Source organism: Cricetulus griseus (genome assembly GCF_003668045.3).
Source record: "Cricetulus griseus strain 17A/GY chromosome 1 unlocalized genomic scaffold, alternate assembly CriGri-PICRH-1.0 chr1_0, whole genome shotgun sequence".
NCBI lineage: Eukaryota > Metazoa > Chordata > Mammalia > Rodentia > Cricetidae > Cricetulus > Cricetulus griseus.
The window spans coordinates 20,929,641-20,949,132 of NW_023276806.1; the positions used below are offsets into that span (position 1 = coordinate 20,929,641).

The following is a 19,492-nucleotide window of genomic DNA, read 5'->3' on the forward strand; positions in this document are numbered from 1 at the left end:
ATGACAATTCAGGGAAATTTTCTAGGCAGTGATCAAAAACAGAGCAAACAGAGAACAAGACTCTGTATGTACCGGTTCAAGATGAGATCATTTAACACACGCGACCCAGACGAAAATGAAAAAAGGAAGCAAACAGGATGAAATATTTAATCCAATTTTCCCAGAGCAGTAAACTGTTTATACAACTATTTATTCCTTCATAGAGGGTTTTAAATTTTGCCCCAAAGTCATATGAAGCCAGCAGAGCTTCCCCACAATTTTCAAATGAAGAGTGACTTTCCTGATGAACTAATGAGGTTTTTTAGTACAAGTTCTGATGATGAACTTTTGGAGGGAACAATGTATTCTGCCATGAAAGACAAACACCAATGCTGCTAGGATATTATGCATAGTTTTATTCCTCATTGCAAAATTAAATATAGGCAATAGTACTGCCAAGTTTATAATACTTTTTTAGATACTAACCTATAGTGTTTGAAAGAAAACACTGAACTATTATGTATTATTTTATCAAGTGGGGACACTGGATTTTTCTAAATTTATTTTATGTACATTGGTGTTTAGCCTGCATGTATATGTCTGTGTGAGGGTGTCAGATCCCCTGAAACTAGTGACAGACAGGTGTCAGCTGCCATTTGGGTGCTGGGAATTGAACCCGGGTCCTCTGGAAGAGCAGTCAGTGCTCCTAACCTCTGAGCCATCTCTCCAGCCCAAGCCCCTGGATGTTATGTGACATAGAAACATTGCCACACATTCCTGGTGGCTGTTCTTTCAGTTGCATGGGACCTCTGATCTGATAAGTATGAAGTGTTTATGAACATGGGTACTGTCCACTCCCAAGGGAGAAATGCTTGATAATGCTTATTCCTCTCATTGAAATCCTATGATGCTAAAGAAGAGACATTTCCATTGCTTGTACGTTCTTCTGTGAACCGTGACATGGCCCAGGAGTCACTGCGTCATTGCTAACAGAGATGGACATTCAGGAAGGGGGTGTTACAATGATCAAAGAATTTGCTACTGAATATTTGACCCCAGCGTTCCTTCATTCACAGAGCATTACCACTCATCATCGACTCTGCTGGTCTTGACTTAGGGTTAAATGGGAACAGTGGGAATTACAAACGTGATCAGATTATATGGGCTAATGACAACACTGTGTTGCATGTGTATTAATCAGTAATCTGTCACTTTAACAAATACATGGGGGTGGGGAATCACCTTAAGAGAAAGATTTAGTTCAATTTCAGAAGCTATAGTCCATCATCACTCTGCACAGGTGTCTGTGGACTGTCGTGAGACAGAGCATCGTGGGTGGGTGGAGAAGAGGGGCTTGGCAGAGGAAGCTGCTCACCTCATGGTGGGAGGAAAGCAAAGAATAAAGGCGATGAGTGTCAGGCTCACTACATCTCCTTCAAGGGCTTGTTCCCAAAGGCACAGCTTCCCACCGCTTCCCAATAACACCAAGACTTCAACATCAACAACTGGGCCTGGAGGTTCATTTAAGATCCAAGCCACAGCGGCGTGATACAGGGTGGGAGAGTGAGAACGAGCTAATATATTCATAGGAAAAATACCCATAGGAAACACATACAGAAATGTAATTTTATTCAAATATATTCCCGTGAGCTATATAGGGAAGCATTTCTGCTTTATATAACACTATGTATGTGGGTGCCCGGAAGGGTTGAGAGGACTCATGAGTGACTGATCAAGAACACTTTTGAGAGTGAGAAGAGGCACTTGGAATAATTTTAGAAGTATAACAGATGAACTGGGGATGTGTAGTTTCCCTGATATAGGACATAGCTATGGTTTCAAATGAGTTGTTGAAATACTGTATATATTAACAAGAGATCCTGTAGCATTAGGCTATAATTCCTAGACTGAAATTCAAGGATTCTAGATACTGAGGATAATCTGTTAATGGTTCTTAGAAATAAATGGCAGCATGGACACTTGTTGATAGTATGCCTAACTAGTTTTCCAGGGTGGGGCAGGGTTGAGGATTGAACCCATAATCTTGCACCTGCTAGGCAAGCGCCCTAACACTTAGCTACATCCCTAGCTCAGGACTTCGAGAGGATAAGCAATGACATACATAGCTTGGCTGGCAAGCATTGAAATTTTTTCTAACCCTAATTCACCCTATGGGGCTGTAGTTATCAGTCCCAAGGCAGCTGGCTGTGCGCTCTGTGAGATGAACTTGAGATATCCTGTGTCCCCTCTGTGTGACATTGCTTGATTAGCTTCGTGATGACTTTGTCTCATTGTATGATAGCTTGCTGCTGACTCTGTCCAATTTCCCCCTGCAAACTGTATATAAGATTCCTACTTCTTAATACCCTTGCTTAGCATAACACAAAGCTTGTGAAAGACCCCTGGCCCTGGCTTTCCTAACTGCTTTATCTTCTCAGCCCCTGGTCCACCCCCTCAGGACCCTGAAGAACAGCCTGCTGGCCTGGATCAGTATCTCATCGACTCTAAGTCTTTATAAGAAGACACTGTAGGTTAGTAAGCAAACACTCCCTTCTAGTGCCTATTTTTCCAGATCCTGTTTTTTGTTGTTTATTTTGTTTTCAATGGAGTCAGATCAAGCTTGTCTGAACTAAGCCAATCAATAGTCTTGTTTCTTCACAAAGTGACAGTTTTATAAAGGCACATGACCCAGTTTTAGCAAATGAGATGACACAGAATGTTCTAGAATGGTAGGATTCTAGGGAAATTTCTTTACCTCATTTAAATAGAAGAGGAAAAAATGGTTCTTTCTTCAGTTTCTATCAAAATAGGATGCCTTTTGACCCTGAGATTAAGAAAGCACTTTCCTTTTCCTCTCTTTTAAACGTTATTCATATTTTAATTAGTAAAAAAATGGGTTTCATTCTTGCATGTTCATGCACATATCAATTGTCATGCTTTGCTTACAGTCAGTCCTCTACTGCTGTGCCTCAGCCCTCTTCCTCCTCTTGCTCGCTCCCTTCTGCCCCACAAATAGTTCCCCTTTTGTTTCCATGCTGTGTGTGTATAGATATGTTTATACATATCTGTGTGCACATAGATTATATATATGCACATAGATATGTGTATACATGTACCCATAGACATATATATTTAAATATAGATCCAGAGGGAGTTTTGTTGTCTTTGAAATTTTCTGTGGCATGATTTTTGAAGTGAGGATGGCCAAGGACAAAGTAGAGAAGACCCCTGTGCTTGGTCACCCTGGGACCTACTTTGGCAGCTCTTGTTATGTCTACTGGTTTTCTTTGTGGCTTTAATTATTGTGAGCTGTTCTATTGCTCACACTAGGTGAGATCCTGTTGCAGTGGAGATGGCATAGGAATAGAAAAGAAAGTGCTTTTCAACACTGGATCTCTGTAAGTTGTTTTTCCACCTTCTCTTTACAGACTAAAAGAATCAATCACCAGCCTGGAGGCTGGCCTATAGGGACAAGTGGAGTGAAGAAACTAACAGATAGTAACTTACTATTTTCCTGCCTTTGAGTGTGCCATTGACCAACTACAGGAATGGCAGATACCTCTGGCTGGTAAAAGGAGTCACTGAAACACCTATTCTTTCAGCAAGATGTAGAAAAATATTCATGTTAATGCAAAATCAGTTTTATCACAGGACTGGTATGAAAATATCAAAATGGCCCAGGCATGATGCCACACGCCTTTAATCCTAGCACTTGGGAGACAGAGGCAGACAGAACTCTGAGGTCAAGGCCAGCCTGGTCTACAGAGTGAGTTCCAGAACAACCAGGGCTACATGGGGAAACCCTATCTTGAAAAACCAAAAACCAAAAAGAAGAAGAAAAGGAGGATGAAGAAGAAGAAGAAGAAGAAGAAGAAGAAGAAGAAGAAGAAGAAGAAGAAGAAGAAGAAGAAGAAGAAGAAGAAGGAAAGAAGGAAGGAAGGAAGGAAGGAAGGAAGGAAGGAAGGAAGGAAGGAAGGAAGGAAGGAAGAATATCAAAATGGCTCAGGGCTGGAGAGATGGCTCAGAGGTTAAGAGCACCAACTGCTCTTCCAGAGGTCCTGAGTTCAATTCCCAGCAACCACATGGTGGCTCACAACCATCTGTTATGAGATCTGGTGCCCTCTTCTGGTGTGCAGATATACATGGAAGCAGAATGTTGTATACATAATAAATAAATACAATCTTTTTAAAAAAATGGGTCATTGAGAGCCTTGTTCCCTTTAGCTGGATGTCACGGCTCATTTGTTTGTAGCCTCCTATCTGAAAACAAACCCTACACTCAACATAGACATGAGAAGCTTCCTGATAGACTGGGGTCTGCTGACATGGACTCATGGATTTATTACTGGGTCACAGAGAAGATGCCACAGAAATTAGTTCCTTGCCCCTCACTGTACAGCAGGGACTCCAGCAAAGAAAGTTGCTTGTCAATGCCTGTACCCATCCTTCTTCACACTGTAATTTTCTAAAATGAAAATGTGAGAGAAGGCTGGGAGGTGGGCAGGGCCCTTTTAAAAGAGAGCATAGTGAATGTGCATGGGTGGTGCTCTTAGTGGCAGCAGCTGAGGGCATGTCCAACCCCAAAGGCAGGCCAGTGCAGAGTACTAACAATAAGCTGTTCCTAAACCAATGGGTGTCACCACAAGTATAGAGACACTTGAGCAATCACTGGTCTTGAATGGCAATCCTGCTGGTCAGCCAGTGGCTTCCACAGATCCTTTTCTTATGAAGAATCTCTCCCAGAGGAACAATATTCACAGATCTGGGTAGCCCAGGAGGCATGGCATCAGGGTTGGCAGGAGAAAGGTCATACGTAGCATGTTTATAGGGGCCCCTTGAGGGGGCATACCATCTGTTCAGTGTGAAACTCCTGGATTTTAATATCATTCCTTTAAGTCTTAAAAGTTCACTTTATATAAGAGTTTTCTAGATGACCTACAGGGCATATAACTTTAATCCCAGCACTCAGGAAGCAGAGGCAGACAGATCTCTTGGGGGTTTGAGTCCAGCCTAGTCTACATAGCAAGTTCCAAGGCAGTTAGGGGTTATATTGAAAGACCCTTTCTCAATACAACAAAAACAAAAACAGGTTTCTGTTGCCTGATTTTCAAAGTGTACAGTAGTAGAACTCTTTATTTCCAAGTTAAACCTCATCTCAAGTACCAGCACATAAATACAAAGGCATCCTCAGTGGGTGGCACTTTGTGATAACAAGTACTGTTTGGGGAACTTTTGCATGGAACCAACTTTGAAAATCACTGCTAAAATCTGCAGGCCCACGTATGGAAATGCAAAAGCTGTGAAAGAGAAGTCACACTTTCAAGTTTACCTAGTCTGATGGCCTCTTACTAAGGAGGAAGGAGACTGGGGCTCAGAGCAGTACGAGACTCAGTCAGCAGTGCCCGGGCTAAAATTCGAACCTGGTCTGAGACACTGGTTAATAGCTCCTGGGACAGCAGAAGAAGGGTTAATCAGCAGAACTTCCATCCTGAGTCACCCTGTTGCCGATCCTGGCCCCATGCCTGATGGAGGATGTCCTTCTGTATGCTGTGAATATATATGTTTCTCTTATTGGTTGATGAATAAAGCTGTTTTGGACAATGGACAGGCAATGTAGCAGCCTGGAAGTCAAGAGGCCTGGACATCACCATCACCAGTAAGGGAAGGCCACGTGGAGATACATAGATTAACAAAAAGGGTTAATAATCAAGAGAGAGCTAGCCAGTAAGAATCCTGAGCCATTGGCCAAACAATTGTAACTGATATTAAGTCTCAGAGTGGTTATTCCATTAGGTGACTTTAGGACCCGGTGGGTAGAAAATAAAACTGGTCCAGTGGAACCGAGATAGATGGAGAAAATCTCCTTCTACATATGCCCTCAGAGTGTGACCTGCCTGTCACACTCCCTAGAGCTTACACATCTGTCTCTATCTGTTGTCTTCTCCCTACAGAAACAGACCATTTCTTTTCAACAAACCCAAGAGAGCCTGCAGTTCTCCCAGAAAGTGAGGTTGTATGATTGAGTGCCAACAAAGATGGATGCCCAGTGTTTCCTTCACCAGGCACCCTAGAAGTGTGCACCCTGGAATGGCTGGCTGGTGAACTTCTCCCATCATCCTATATCCTTTACCCCTGCTAAGAGCCACCTCCAAGGCACAGCAGAAACTGAGAAGCTAGGTGTACTCTAGCTCTGGGACTTGTGTATATCACGCAATGTGACGCTGATGGCTTTGGTTGTAAGATGAGATAACAATGATGCAAGACACTGTCTACTAGAGGTGGTTGTGCTGGCTAGTTTATGTCACCTTGACACAAGCTAGAGTCATTTGAAAAGAGGAAACCTCATTTGAGAAATGCCCCTATCAAGATCTGACTATAGGGCATTTTCTTCAGTCATTACGGGTAGGGCCCTCCCTGGGCTGTTGTCTTAGGTTCTATAAACAGATTGAGCAAACCAAAATGAGTAAGCCAGTAAGCAGCACCCTCCACAGCCTCTGCATCAGTTCCTGCCCTGACTTCCTTCAGTGATGGACTACAATGTGGAAGTGTAAGCAAAATAAGCCTTTTCCTCCCCAACTTACTTTTGGTCATGGTGTTTTGTCTCGGTAACAGAAGCCCTCACTAGCACCATGGTTTTATGTAGTATGTGTACTTCTTAACACCAGGACTTAAAAAACTGTCCTTTGCATTACACTGGAGGGTTGGGAGGAAAGCACTTGGACTCTGCTGCAATCCACAGCTCAACAAGCAGAGGTAGACTTGGCTACAACAACTTCCAGTTAGATGCTGTGCTCTGCTCCTCCTGACAGAGCTGGCCAAGTCCTGGAATGCTGGCATGCTGACACACCAACTCTACTCGGTAAAACAGCAATCCCTTGGATAATAAAACCATCATGAGAGCCAACTGTGTCCTGTGTTGAGCTGGTCTTGTTCTCAGCCTTCCAACTGGGGCAGGACTCCCTTGCCATATAGACAAAAAGACCTAGACTTCCACATGCCATATCCACCTTCCTGAGAATAGGTAAGTTTATTGTGAAAACCTACTGCTAAGGAAAAAAGGTGTTTTAAACATTTCCTCTATTTCTACTGGGAAAAGATACCATGCAAACAAACCAGAGGATGCTTGGCAGGCCTGACAATAAAGTGTTTCAGTTGGACAGTATTAGAAAGATTATGGCTATAAGAAACGACATTAAAAACCGAGCAAATTGAGTTTGTGAGTAAAATATAATAAGCTTTGGTCGAGTTGAGTAGTGGAGAGGGTGAGGGTAGTGTCTTCAGGTGGTAGACTATTAGGCAGGAAATGTCTTCAGGGATCATGTTGTTTTGCTTCAAACTGTACTTAAAATTGTAGGCAGAGGGATGACTCAGTGGGTAAAGGCACTTACAACCACGTCTAAGGCCTGAGATCAATTCCCGGGGCTCACACAGTAGAAGAAAAGAACTGAGTCCTATGACTTGCCCTCTGGCCTCCATGTTGTGGCTGTAGATACAGGCACATAGCACATATACACAGAATAACCACCAATGAGATACTGCCTCAATTGTAAGCTGAACCAGGTGTATCTTTAATCTTAGAACTTGGGAGGCTAAGGCAGAAGGATTATAAATTTGAGGTCACTCTGGGTTACATAGCAAGATCCTGTCTGAGAGATTTTCTTTTTAATCTAACAAAAGTTACAGACAGGAAAAACAAAACCTGAGAATGCCCTGAAAACATAACCTATGAGCATCTTTGTTTCCTATCCACTGTGCACATGCTCTGCTCTGTTGCTGGCTTTCTGTTCTGGTCAGCGTCTTTCCCCACAAGTGCACCAAAAGAGCCCTGTTTGCATTACTAGAGTGTAGTAAGCTACAACTTAAGTGTGGCATCTGGCCGCTGTTTTTGCTTTTGTTTTCCTGGCATTTCCTTGGGTCTTCTTTGTCCTTTATCCTATAAGGTCCTCTATAGTCAGCCTCTCATTAAAACAGGATGGGGGAGCCCCACTGAGATTGTGACTGGGTTGGTGTGATCTAGGCCAATAATTTAGGGGCATTCCATAGCTTTAAGACAAAAAAACATAGCTGGACAGTGGTGGTGCATGCCTTTAATCCCTGCATGTGGGAGGCAGAGCACTTTTGTTGATATTTAAAATTGTCATTTTTCTCGTGTTCTTAATGCATCTGTTGCTAGTGTATAGGAATGTAATTCTCATGGACTACAGACTCGTTCCCACTTTCCATGTAGAGTACCATAGAGCAAGCCTTATGAGTCATAAGAACGTTATAGGGCAGCTTTCCACATGCTTTTCACTTTCTCTTTTCTTGCCTCTGTGTTTTTTTGTTTTTTTCTGATGCTGGAGATTACATTGAACCAGGGCCTTAAACACCAAGGCAAACACTCTATTACCAAGCTACATCGCTAGCCCTCATCTGGAATTTTATTTATTTATTTATTTATTTATTTATTTATTGGTGCCAGGGGTGGGGGTTGAGACAGGGTTTCTCTGTGGCTTTGGGGGCTGGCCTGGAATTAGCTCTTGTAGACCAGGCTGGTCTCGAACTCACAGAGATCCGCCAGACTCTGCTGATTGAAGGCTCTCATCTAGTACTTTTAACTTAATGTTTGTTTCATTTTCTGTATATGAATGTTCTGCCTCTGTGTGTGTATATACATGCTCTTTGTATGTGTCTATGGATGGTTATGAGCCATTTTGTGGGTGTTGGGAAGTGAATGCAGCAGGTATTCTGCAAAAACAGCAAGTCCTCTTAACTGCTGAGCCATTTTTCCAGCCTCCTAACAATGCTTTTAAGTTCACTTTTCTAAAAGTATCTCTTTTATATTAAATAGATATAGTAATAGTGGATATTTTGTCCCATTTAATAGAATGCCTTCATTTCTCATGCTCATATATGATGTTTTGTGTGAGTTTAAATAGAAGCTATGAGGTTAAAAAAGTTTCTTCTATTATTAGATCAAAGATTTTAATCATGGTATATTGAATTTTATCAAATGCCTTTAAAATTAGACATTCAGCTGATCATGTGTTTCTTCTCATAAAATAATAATATGGAAAATTAAATGTTGCAGGAGAATTGTTCACACTGCCACACTGCCAACAAAGCCACCTTGAATCAAGGACAGAGTCAATGATTGAATGACCAGGATTAGCCATACAGATATTAGAGGACTGAGGTAGTCAGATAGACAGGGACAAGGAGAGAGAGAAGGAGGGGCAGAGGGGGATTTCCAGAGCTTTTGGAAAACGTGGAGAGTAGAATCAGCCAATCAACTCTCCGCTGCTCCCTGGATTTATCCGGTTTTTATCTCAATTTCCATGGCAGTGTGAACAATTCTCCCAAAACAATTAAAATAATCAATTCTTTTTTATTCTTTTTTATCATTTTTTATTTGACTTGAAACAAGATTGAATTACATGACAATCCCAGTTCCCTTCTCCCAAAATAATCAATTCTTATCAGAACTATACAAGGGTATACTTTAGGGTAAAACAGTGAATTACATTCCTATGTTATGTACACAGTGTATAAGAACCCTTGTCCTGGGCTGGAGAGATGGCTCAGAGGTTAAGAGCACCAACTGCTCTTCCAGAGGTCCTGAGTTCAATTCCCAGCAACCACATGGTGGCTCACAACCATCCGTTATAAGATCTGGTGCCCTCTTTTGCTGTGCAGATATACATGGAAGCAGAATGTTGTATGCATAATAAATAAATAAAATCTTAAAAAAAAAAGAACCCTGGTCCTACTGCCTCTTCCTCCACCGTTGGCATTTTCAACAATGTATTTCATTATTGAGTATGAAGTGGCATTTCATCATTCATAGAACTATGAACTCTGTAGTTCCTGCTGGGACTAAAACACAATTCAATCAATGTAGGGTGAGTTTCATCATGATTTCTGGAAGCTGGATCAACTTGCATGACAATAGTTCAGTCCAAAGACAGTCTGCCGGCTTTCCAAACCTTCTGTGGCCGTTCCAAGGACTCTGAGAACCCATTACTCACAAACTACGTCAGTGGTGACTTTTATTTTTTTGTCTGTAATGAATAAAATAGTAACTTTATGTGGTTCTAGGCTTCCTTTTTAACCTTGCCATGGTTTTCTCATGATGAAAAACAACATGGGCCACAGCCTGGGTTTGAATCTTGCTTTTGGCAACTGTTACATGATGACTTGGGATAAACTCTGATGTTTTCATGTTGTATAATGGGAACTGTGGTAAGACCACAAAACAGAATCACTTTAATAATAAAATCAGACAACACTCACAGAGTTTAAGCCATTGTCCAGATGAAAATATGTGCTCATTAAAAGTTCGGTTGTTGGCCTGGAGAGATGGCTCAGAGGTTAAGAACATTGACTGCTCTTCCATAGGTCCTGAGTTCAATTCCCAGCACCCACATGATGGCTCACAACCACCCATTACGAGACCTGGTGCCCTCTTCTGGCGTGAAGATATACATGGAAACAGAATGTTGTATACATAATAAATAAATAAAATGTTTTTAAAAAAAAGTTCGGTTGTTAGTCTGGGCATGTTGGCACATGACTTTTAATCCTATCAGTAGGAGGCAGAGGCAGGAGGATCTCTGTGAGTTCAAGGCTAACATGGTCTATATAGAAGTTCTAGACCAATTAGGGCTGCACGATGAGACCCTGTCTCAAGAGAAGAAAAATAATAACAGTTTTGTTGTTATTATTTGTCAAAAACTCTGGACACTGGTTGCGTTGATTAGTGGAGAAGTAAAGCAATCAACCAAATCCCAGTAGGTCTGGGTAAAATTTAGAAAAAAAAACTATAAACAAAATTTTAGAAATGGGAAATGTATAGCAAAAACAACAAAAAAGATGTTACTTTAGTCTCATAAGATTGAGAATAAAGATATCAAAAGGCCATTATCTTTCCTGACCCAAAGATGTAGCCCCCACAATAATGGCTACAGAAAAATTATCAAATTACAGAAAACTGTTACTTAACCAATGGCTGGGAGGTAACCTAAAGCAATATGTCTGGGTAAGGTGTTGAGATATATAGAAAAGAGCAAGTGGAAAGGAAAATTATTAATTTTTATCCAGAATCACACAATGGCCAGAGATGACACTGTGTGGTGATTTGAATAGGAATGTCCCCTATCGATTATGTTTGAATGCTTGGTCACTAGAGAGTGACACTATTAGGTGGTGTGGCCTTGTTGGAGTAGGTGTGGGTTGTTGGAGTGTGTCAGTGGGGGTAGGCTTTGAGGTCTCAGAAACTCAAGCTGGGCCTAGTGTGTGTCAGTCTCTTCCTGCTGTCCTGGATCAAGATGTAGAGCTCTCAGCTATCACCAACACATCTGCCTGCATGCTGCCATGATTCCTGTCAAGGTGGTAATGAACTAAACCTATGAAACTGTAAGCCTGTTCCAACTAAATGTTTTCCTTTTAAAGAGTTGCTATGGGCATGGTGTCTGTTCACAGCAATAGAAACCCTAAGACACACTGTGACAGAGGAATTGGTGAGGAAAGCATGGGTGGACAAAGATATTTTGTGACCATTAATTCATTTACTGATTCATTCATTCAACTATCTTTCATCGAGTATCTACTGTTGACTGCAGTGTTAGCCAAAGAAAGACCTTTCTGGAATCCCACTGTCCACTCACTAAACGAAACATTTATAACTCCAACGATTGTTTTCAAACTGTCTGAGCATCCGGCATCCAGACCTGTCTCCCACCTGCTTTGGTGATCTCTGCAACACACTGCAGGACAGAACCTGAGCCTCCATCTTGAACTGCCATCTATGTCAACATGCTTAGTGGAGGAGGCCATGTCTATTTAACTTCAGCGACACGGCAGAAACATACAGAGAGCTTTATGGCCCACAAGTGAGGGCATAGTGAGATCACCAAACTAGACCACTCCATGGGCAGAAGAAAGGTTTATTGTAATATAAAACTGCCATGTGGCTATCTCTTGGGCAGACGGAAAATAGTCTTGCCAGTTTTAAAGAAAGCAGGTAGTTGCAAGGGTGGTGGGAGATGGGTAAGTTAGAACAGCCTGGGCAGAGTGTGGGGCTTAGATATGTGTTACAGGTGTGTGTGAGTAGGGAGCTAACTGCCCCATTTGCCAGAGGTAGGAAGATAAGGGAAATAACACTCTTCCTGACAACCTAGACCCTTTTCACAGGTTCCTGGGGAATGCTGAGTGTATGCTTTTATCTATCCCCAGCAATCCTTCTGTTTATCCTGTCAGAGAACAGCCTGAGCTGAGTTCAGACTGTATTTGGGACACTATACACTGGCACTGCCTTTTAGAGGGTTGGAAGTTGACCCTATGCCCCAGACTTCTTCCCAGATCAAAGGAGTTAGGATCCCTGAAGGCATGATCCAGAGGTGGCCCAATTACGATGCAGGAATGGGTTTGTTTTTTATTTTCTCTGCCAATTAAAGTCAAGAAAGAAGTGTTACCAAAAATCCTGAGAAACCCCAGCAGAGCCATCATGATACCTACAAAATCGGGGAACCTATCGGGGTTTTTTTTTTTTTTTGTCGTATTCATAAAATAATTTTTTGTTTGTTTTTGTTTTTGGAGACAGGGTTTCTCTGTGTTTCTCTGGCTATCCTGGAACTTGCTCTGTAGACTAGGCTGACCTTGAACTCAGAAATCCATCTGCTTCTGTCTTGCAAATGCTGAGATTAAAGGCATGTGCCACCACCACCACCACCCAGTGTCATTCATAAAATAATTTAAGGATGGACATAAACAGAAGCTCAAGGGCAATTTAGTAGAGTGTAAAAAGAAAGTCCCCATGGCAAGCAAACTGTAGTCTATCAGCTGTCTGGAAGGGAGGAGGAGGGTGAAAAGAATGAACAAAAACTGCTTCTTGGGATAAGGGGCGGGGATGTCAGCCACCTGGCCACAGGCAGCTACAGGAATTCATACTCGGGGCTCGGAAAGGCCTGTCCTCAAGGCTGAACCTTGCTGGGGGATGTTCGTCTGTATATATGTTTCTCTTATTGGTTGATGAATAAAACACTGATTGGCCAGAAGAGGCAAGAAAATAGGTGGGGCTAGGAGATGAGGAGAATGCAGGGGGAGAGGCGGAGAGGCTTCGAGGAGATGCCATGTAGCCGAGGAAGGAATAACAGGTCTGGATCCTTCTCCGGTAAGATGAGATCATGTGGAAATACTTAGATTAATAGAAATGTGTTCATAATTAAGACAGAGCTGGCCAGTAAGAAGTCCTAACCACCAGCCAACAGTTTTATAATTAATATAGCATCCATGTGTTTATTTGGGGCAAATCAGCCGCGGGACCAGGCAGAACAGAAACCTCCATCTTCAGAGCCTCATGGTGATTTGGCTTGTAGGGACAACACTAGGGGGTTAGAATTCTGAGAAGGAAAAGTACAAACCTAATTACATTACTTCATAAGAGTGGCCCTCTAGGGGGCTGGAGAGATGGCTCAGCAGTTAAGAGCACTGTCTGCTCTTCCAGAGGACACGGGTTCAACGCCCAGCACCCACATGGCAGCTCACAACTGTCTGTAACTCCATTCCCTGGGGACCTGATACCTTCACACCAATGCACATAAAATAAAGTTAAATAAAGCATATATAAAGAGAGGCCCTTTAGCCAGGTCACTGACCTGTCCCACTGGGCTAACCTTTAATGGAGGAGACAAGTGCTCGTCTCCACCTCGAGGGAGATTCTATTCTTTACAGTTGGTGGAAACTGGAGAGAGCCACTAAGTGGTCACTGCAGGAACAACACTATGGAACTAGACAGGGCAGGTTGGAGGCAGGAGGAAGGCCCTTTGGTAAACATCTACAAGCAACCACACATTGCTAGGGTCCCACACCCACGAGGTAGTGCTACGCACTGACTATGTCTCCTTTGCACCACATACTGAAATCCTAACCTCCAGAACCACAGAATGAGTTTTTGGAAACAGGATCTTTACAGCATTGCCTGGGATAGACATGGGCTTATGGTGCCCTAAAAGAAGCAATCAGGATAAGCTACACAGAAAGGAGAAATGCCTTGTAGACACAGGGAAAAGACGTCCGTCTAGGGTGAAGGAGACAGTTCAAGAAGACATCTGTCCCAACTGCACCCTGAGCTTGGACTTCAAGCCTCTAGACCAGCCCTTCCCAACTTGTGGGTCACAACCATGGAAAATACATGTTTTCCGATTGCCTTAGTGTTGTCATCCAGGCAAATCTGGCCCCACTCCTTGAGGACTTGGCAGAGTGCTCACCCCTCCATAAGTGGCAAGCAGTACCCTGTGTTGTACACAGGCCCAAAAGGTCCCTTTAAGAGATAAGCTCTGCCTCTCTCTCTCTCTCTCTCTCTCTCTCTCTCTCTCTCTCTCTCTCTTTCTCTGTAGATTCTTTGGGGAGGTAGGTCTCTCTGTCTCTGCCTCTCTTTCTTCCCTTTCCCTCTCCCTTCCCTTTCCCCAGTGAAGCTTCTCAAGTCACCTCTGTCTGCCTGGTCCCACACACTGCATATGATAAAACTTAAGAACTCCCAACCATAAACTTATTTTCGTTGCTGCTTCATAACTGTGATTTTGCTGCTGAGCAATGTTGAGAACTGCTGCTCTAGCTGTGAGGAGACTCAGTTCTATGGCTTAAACCACCAATATGTGGTACTTTGTCATGACGGCTGTAACAAAATAGTGTGGGTCGTGGAAGTGCCATGCTGACAGTTTGGTTGTCAGAATGTCTCTTACTACTGTTGTTATTATTCCTAAAACATGTTTACACAGCAATGACTGTAGGGCCAGATTTGAATGAACAGTTCAGTTGCCTAGGCAAACCAGTACACAAGCTCCTGGTACAGGACACTAAATAATGTTCATAGTCCTAGAGGGAAGTGCTGGGGTGGCAATCTGAAACACCCTCCAGAAAAATCCCATTTTGAAAACTTGGTCCCAGCTTGTGGCACTGTTTTGGGCAGTTTGGGAAATGTTGGGAAATAGCGCCAATGTACAGGCAATAGGTCGCTAGGGGCAGGCCCTTGGGAGTGTGTCATCCCTACTGCTTCCTGGAGTTCCCTGGCGGCCAGTGACACATACACAGAGGACGGTGGAACCGCACTGCAAAGCCACGGTGTTGTGAGTGGCTGGGAACAGAGGGCAGCCTGCCGCGTGTCCTTCATGACTCTGAGAAGACGCTGGACGGAGCACAGTGCCAGGCTGAGTTCAGGCTGTCTTCTGTCTCCCGCAGAGTTTGGATCCGGGGAGAGATGCGCTTAGAGTTGAGTTGCGGGCATAGGTCCCTCTGGTCCTGTTCAGGGCATGGAGGCAGACAGCTCCACCGTGGGAAGCACACGCTAGCACTACCACCGGCTCTCCTCAGCCTCCCTTCCCTGCTCCAGAGTTTCCGGCCTTTCCTTAGCTCTTTCCCATCCTGTGGTTGCTCTTTCCATTCAGATCACTGTGACCAACGCAAGTATGGCTGTGGGTCACAGGGCCCCTGAGGAATGCCCGGCACAGACCACCCACCACAAGACACTTATGCCTCCAAGTTCCTGAACAGCTGCAGCCTGGCTCCTGGCCGTGAGCCCTGTCAGTGCCGACAGAGGGAAGTTGGTGTGTCCCGATGTCCTGTGATTCCACTCACCCAGAACTAAAGTGGTGCCCACCAAGTACAGCCTCCAGCGTGCCCTTCTTTGTGTGGGATGGGGGCTCCTCTCTCTGGAAGGGCCTGTAATGTTGCTTCCCTTAGTACTCCCGGCATACACAGAAAACCCCAGGGTTATCTCTGGTCAAAGATCCAACAGCTGTGTCCCCACTGTCTGAACAGAACAAAAACTTTGGCCAAAGCCATGCAGCCACAGTCATCCAAAGATAAGCGTGGGATCTGAGCTGTGGGAGCCTCTGTTATCTGGAATACTTTGCCTTACCCGGGAGAGAAAAACCTTATCTGAGGGGTGCCATAAGCATGTTTTATACCTCCAGATAACAAAATTTCCCAGGGACTCCTCCACATCAGCAATGGCTCTCCATCCTTGGAACTAAGCAGAAAAAAATGCAGTATGTATTTCTTTGCTTTCTGTGGCTAAGAGGAAGTGTTTGAGTGGCGGTGGCAGGAAAAGAATGAGAAGCACTTATAGGAAAGTGTGTGCCTGGGCCCTGCCCTTAGCAGGGAGAGCTGCAGTGAGCTGTGGGTGGGACGGTCTCCCAGGAGGAAGGGCATAGATGAAGTGTGTCTTGAAGGCCCTAGAAAGCTGTTCCCTGGTCTCTACCCCTCCAGGGAGAAATCCCCTTCTCTGATACATTGCTTCAATTCTTTCAGCATTTTTCAGTATGTGCTGTGTCTCTAGGGGAGACAGAGTGGAGACCCAGGATTCTACCCATCTAGTAAGCAGGAAATGCCGCGAGTACTAAGTTTAGCCTGAGGCTTTGATGACAAGCACTGGATTGAGCGGTCACAACGTATCTAAACAAAGACTGCTCTTTAGTTCATGGTGGGGAAAATATTCAGAGGTCGATTTCAGACAGCAGTGACCACCGATGGGTGCCGTGTGCCTCCCAGTGTGGCTCCTGGTGACAGAACCAGCATCACCTCTGTAGCTTCATGGACAAGAACACAGAACCCCAGCCTGATCACAAAGAAACAGCTGCAAAAATGAAGACTGTTGTGTTTTCTAAAGGAATGGTGCATGTGTGGGAGGGGGAATTCTGTCTTCAGAAATGCCAAGGTCGCTCTGGTTGAGGACGGAGGATACTGATCACTGCTGGAGGAGAATGGGGTGGAGTTTTGAGCCTTCTCAATTTCAGTGTGAATTGGAACTCCTCTACAATTTTCAAGTCTTCATTAAAACAAGCCAATGTCATAAAAGACAATGAAAGCTGGTGTTTCAGATTAAGAGACAGGAAGAGCATGGCAGCAAATGCCACTCAGACCCTAGGCTGGACCCTGTGTTGAAGGATGGACTAGAGAGAACTCTGTTAGAGGAGTATACAAAACTGGGATCAGAATATCAGGGTAGCTGAAAGCATATGTCAGTGTAAACTGACGGAGTTGATATCTGTGCTGGTGTTGCCGGGAACCAGTGCTGAGGTAAAGGCCATGATGGAACATACACTCAATTGATTCATAAAGAACTGAGAGGGGTTCCTTGGGATAACAGTTTTCTGGAGAAGGGAAGAAGGCGCAAGCTCTCTATGCCTGTGGAAGCTCTTTCTGCCAGAGACATCCATGTACATGTTAAGGCTGGACTCACCTAGTTCTCTATCCTGAAGAAATGGCCTGACAGATGACATGAAGCCTGCGGTTCAGTAGAAATCTGATGTCCTGAGAGTCCCCAGTAGATCCACAAGCTGAAACACCCTCCCAGTCAGCCCTTCAGTGGGAAACTCTACACACAGAAACTAGCTAAATAGGATTGTTGACTAGTGCAGAGCCATGGGTCTCAACCTATGGGCTGCGACCCCCTTAGGTTGCATATCGGGTATTTTATACTACAATCTCCGTAACAGTAGCAAAATTAGAGCTTTGAAGTAATTTTATGGTTGGGGTCACCACAGCACAAGAAACTGTGTTAAAGGGTCTCAAGATTAGGAAGGTTGAGAAGCACTGGTGTAGAGAAACCCAGGAGGGTTGCTCCCAATGGTGAACCACATGAAACCAGCACTGTCAGAAAAGGGGGTGTGGAGAGACTAGAGCCAGAATCCAAGTCAGAGTTGTGTGTGCCCCAAGCTCAGACACTTGATATAAGCTGTGGGCTCTGGGAGAAGGGGGCAGCCCTCTATAAACAATGCTTAGCAAGCCACAGGGAGTAGGTATGGGAACAAACCCTCCTGCTATCTGCACCTCAGGTTCCCTGCCAAGGTCTCTCCGGTTGAGGAAGTTTATAGAAGTTTACAGCTCAACTCTCAGGTGGAGAACAGGGGCAGAAGGAAGAGAAGCAAGAAGACACTGCTTTCTCAGAGTCATCCATCACCTCTGCTCTTACAACCTTCCCTGCGCCTCTTCTGCAAAGGGCCCTGAGCCCTGAAGGGACGGTGTGATGAAGACATCCCATGTAGGACTTTGGAGCAGTTCTTAGTTATTGAAATGGGATATGTCTGTCTGTCTGTAGATCATCTATCTATCTATCTATCTATCTATCTATCTATCTATCTATCTATCGAGACAGGGTCTCACTGTGTAGCTCTGGCTGTCTTGAAACTCACTATGTAGACCAGACTGGCCTTGAATTCACAGAGATCCTGTCTCTGCCTCTCTAGTGCTGGATTAAAGGCCTGCACCACCATGCCTGACCTCCGATATAGTATTTTTTAAACTCCTTAATTTTTAAAAATAATTTGCTTTTCAGAAAATAAGCAGTGAACTATGGAGGTGCTGGGGTACACTTAGTGGTTGTACGTGAGGTCCTAGGCTCAATCCCCATTAATGCAAAAGTAAATAGAAATGATAAAAGAGAGGAAGAAGGGAAGTGAAGCATAGGGAAATTAGAAAACAATACAGTAGTAACAATGAGAATCGTTGGAGAAATTCTATTGTTTTTCAGGAACTAGAACAGTTTAGCCAAAAAGCTGCACATTTTTGAATGTCTCAGCAATGAAGTGCACATTGTGTGAGTACCCAGTGGGGAAGACACAGACACACACACACACAGACACACACACAGACACACACACACACACACACACACACACACACACACACAGACACACACACAGACACACACACACAGACACACACACAGACACACACACACAGACACACACACAGACACACACACACAGACACACACACAGACACACACACACAGACACACACACAGACACACACACACAGACACACACACAGACACACACACACAGACACACACACAGACACACACACACAGACACACACACAGACACACACACACAGACACACACACAGACACACACACACAGACACACACACAGACACACACACACAGACACACACACAGACACACACACACAGACACACACACAGACACACACACACAGACACACACACAGACACACACACACAGACACACACACAGACACACACACACAGACACACACACAGACACACACACACAGACACACACACAGACACACACACACAGACACACACACAGACACACACACACAGACACACACACAGACACACACACACAGACACACACACAGACACACACACACAGACACACACACAGACACACACACACAGACACACACACAGACACACACACACAGACACACACACAGACACACACACACAGACACACACACAGACACACACACACAGACACACACACAGACACACACACACACACACACACACAGAGACACACACACATACACACACACAGACTCAGACGCACTCTCGCACACACACACAGACACACACACAGACACACACACAGACACACACACACACACACACAGACATGGAGACACACCCAGAGACACACATGTACACACACAGACACACACATACACGGAGACACACACAGAGACACACATGTACACACACAGACACACACACATACATG

At 44.2% G+C, this 19,492-nt stretch overlaps 1 long non-coding RNA gene across 3 annotated transcripts in view; it reads left to right on the plus strand.

The window, feature by feature from the left end:
• The window catches only part of LOC118237982, a 39,974-nt gene extending 33,096 nt beyond the window's left edge, over positions 1-6,878 (plus strand). For 2 of the 3 annotated variants that reach the window (XR_004772057.1, XR_004772056.1), the window contains one exon: positions 5,931-6,878. This is a non-coding gene — a long non-coding RNA (uncharacterized LOC118237982). Of the gene's footprint in view, positions 1-3,407; positions 3,760-5,930 lie in introns of those variants that run through there. The other variant, XR_004772055.1, reaches the window with a different exon arrangement.
• Positions 6,879-19,492: the final 12,614 nt, after the last annotated feature.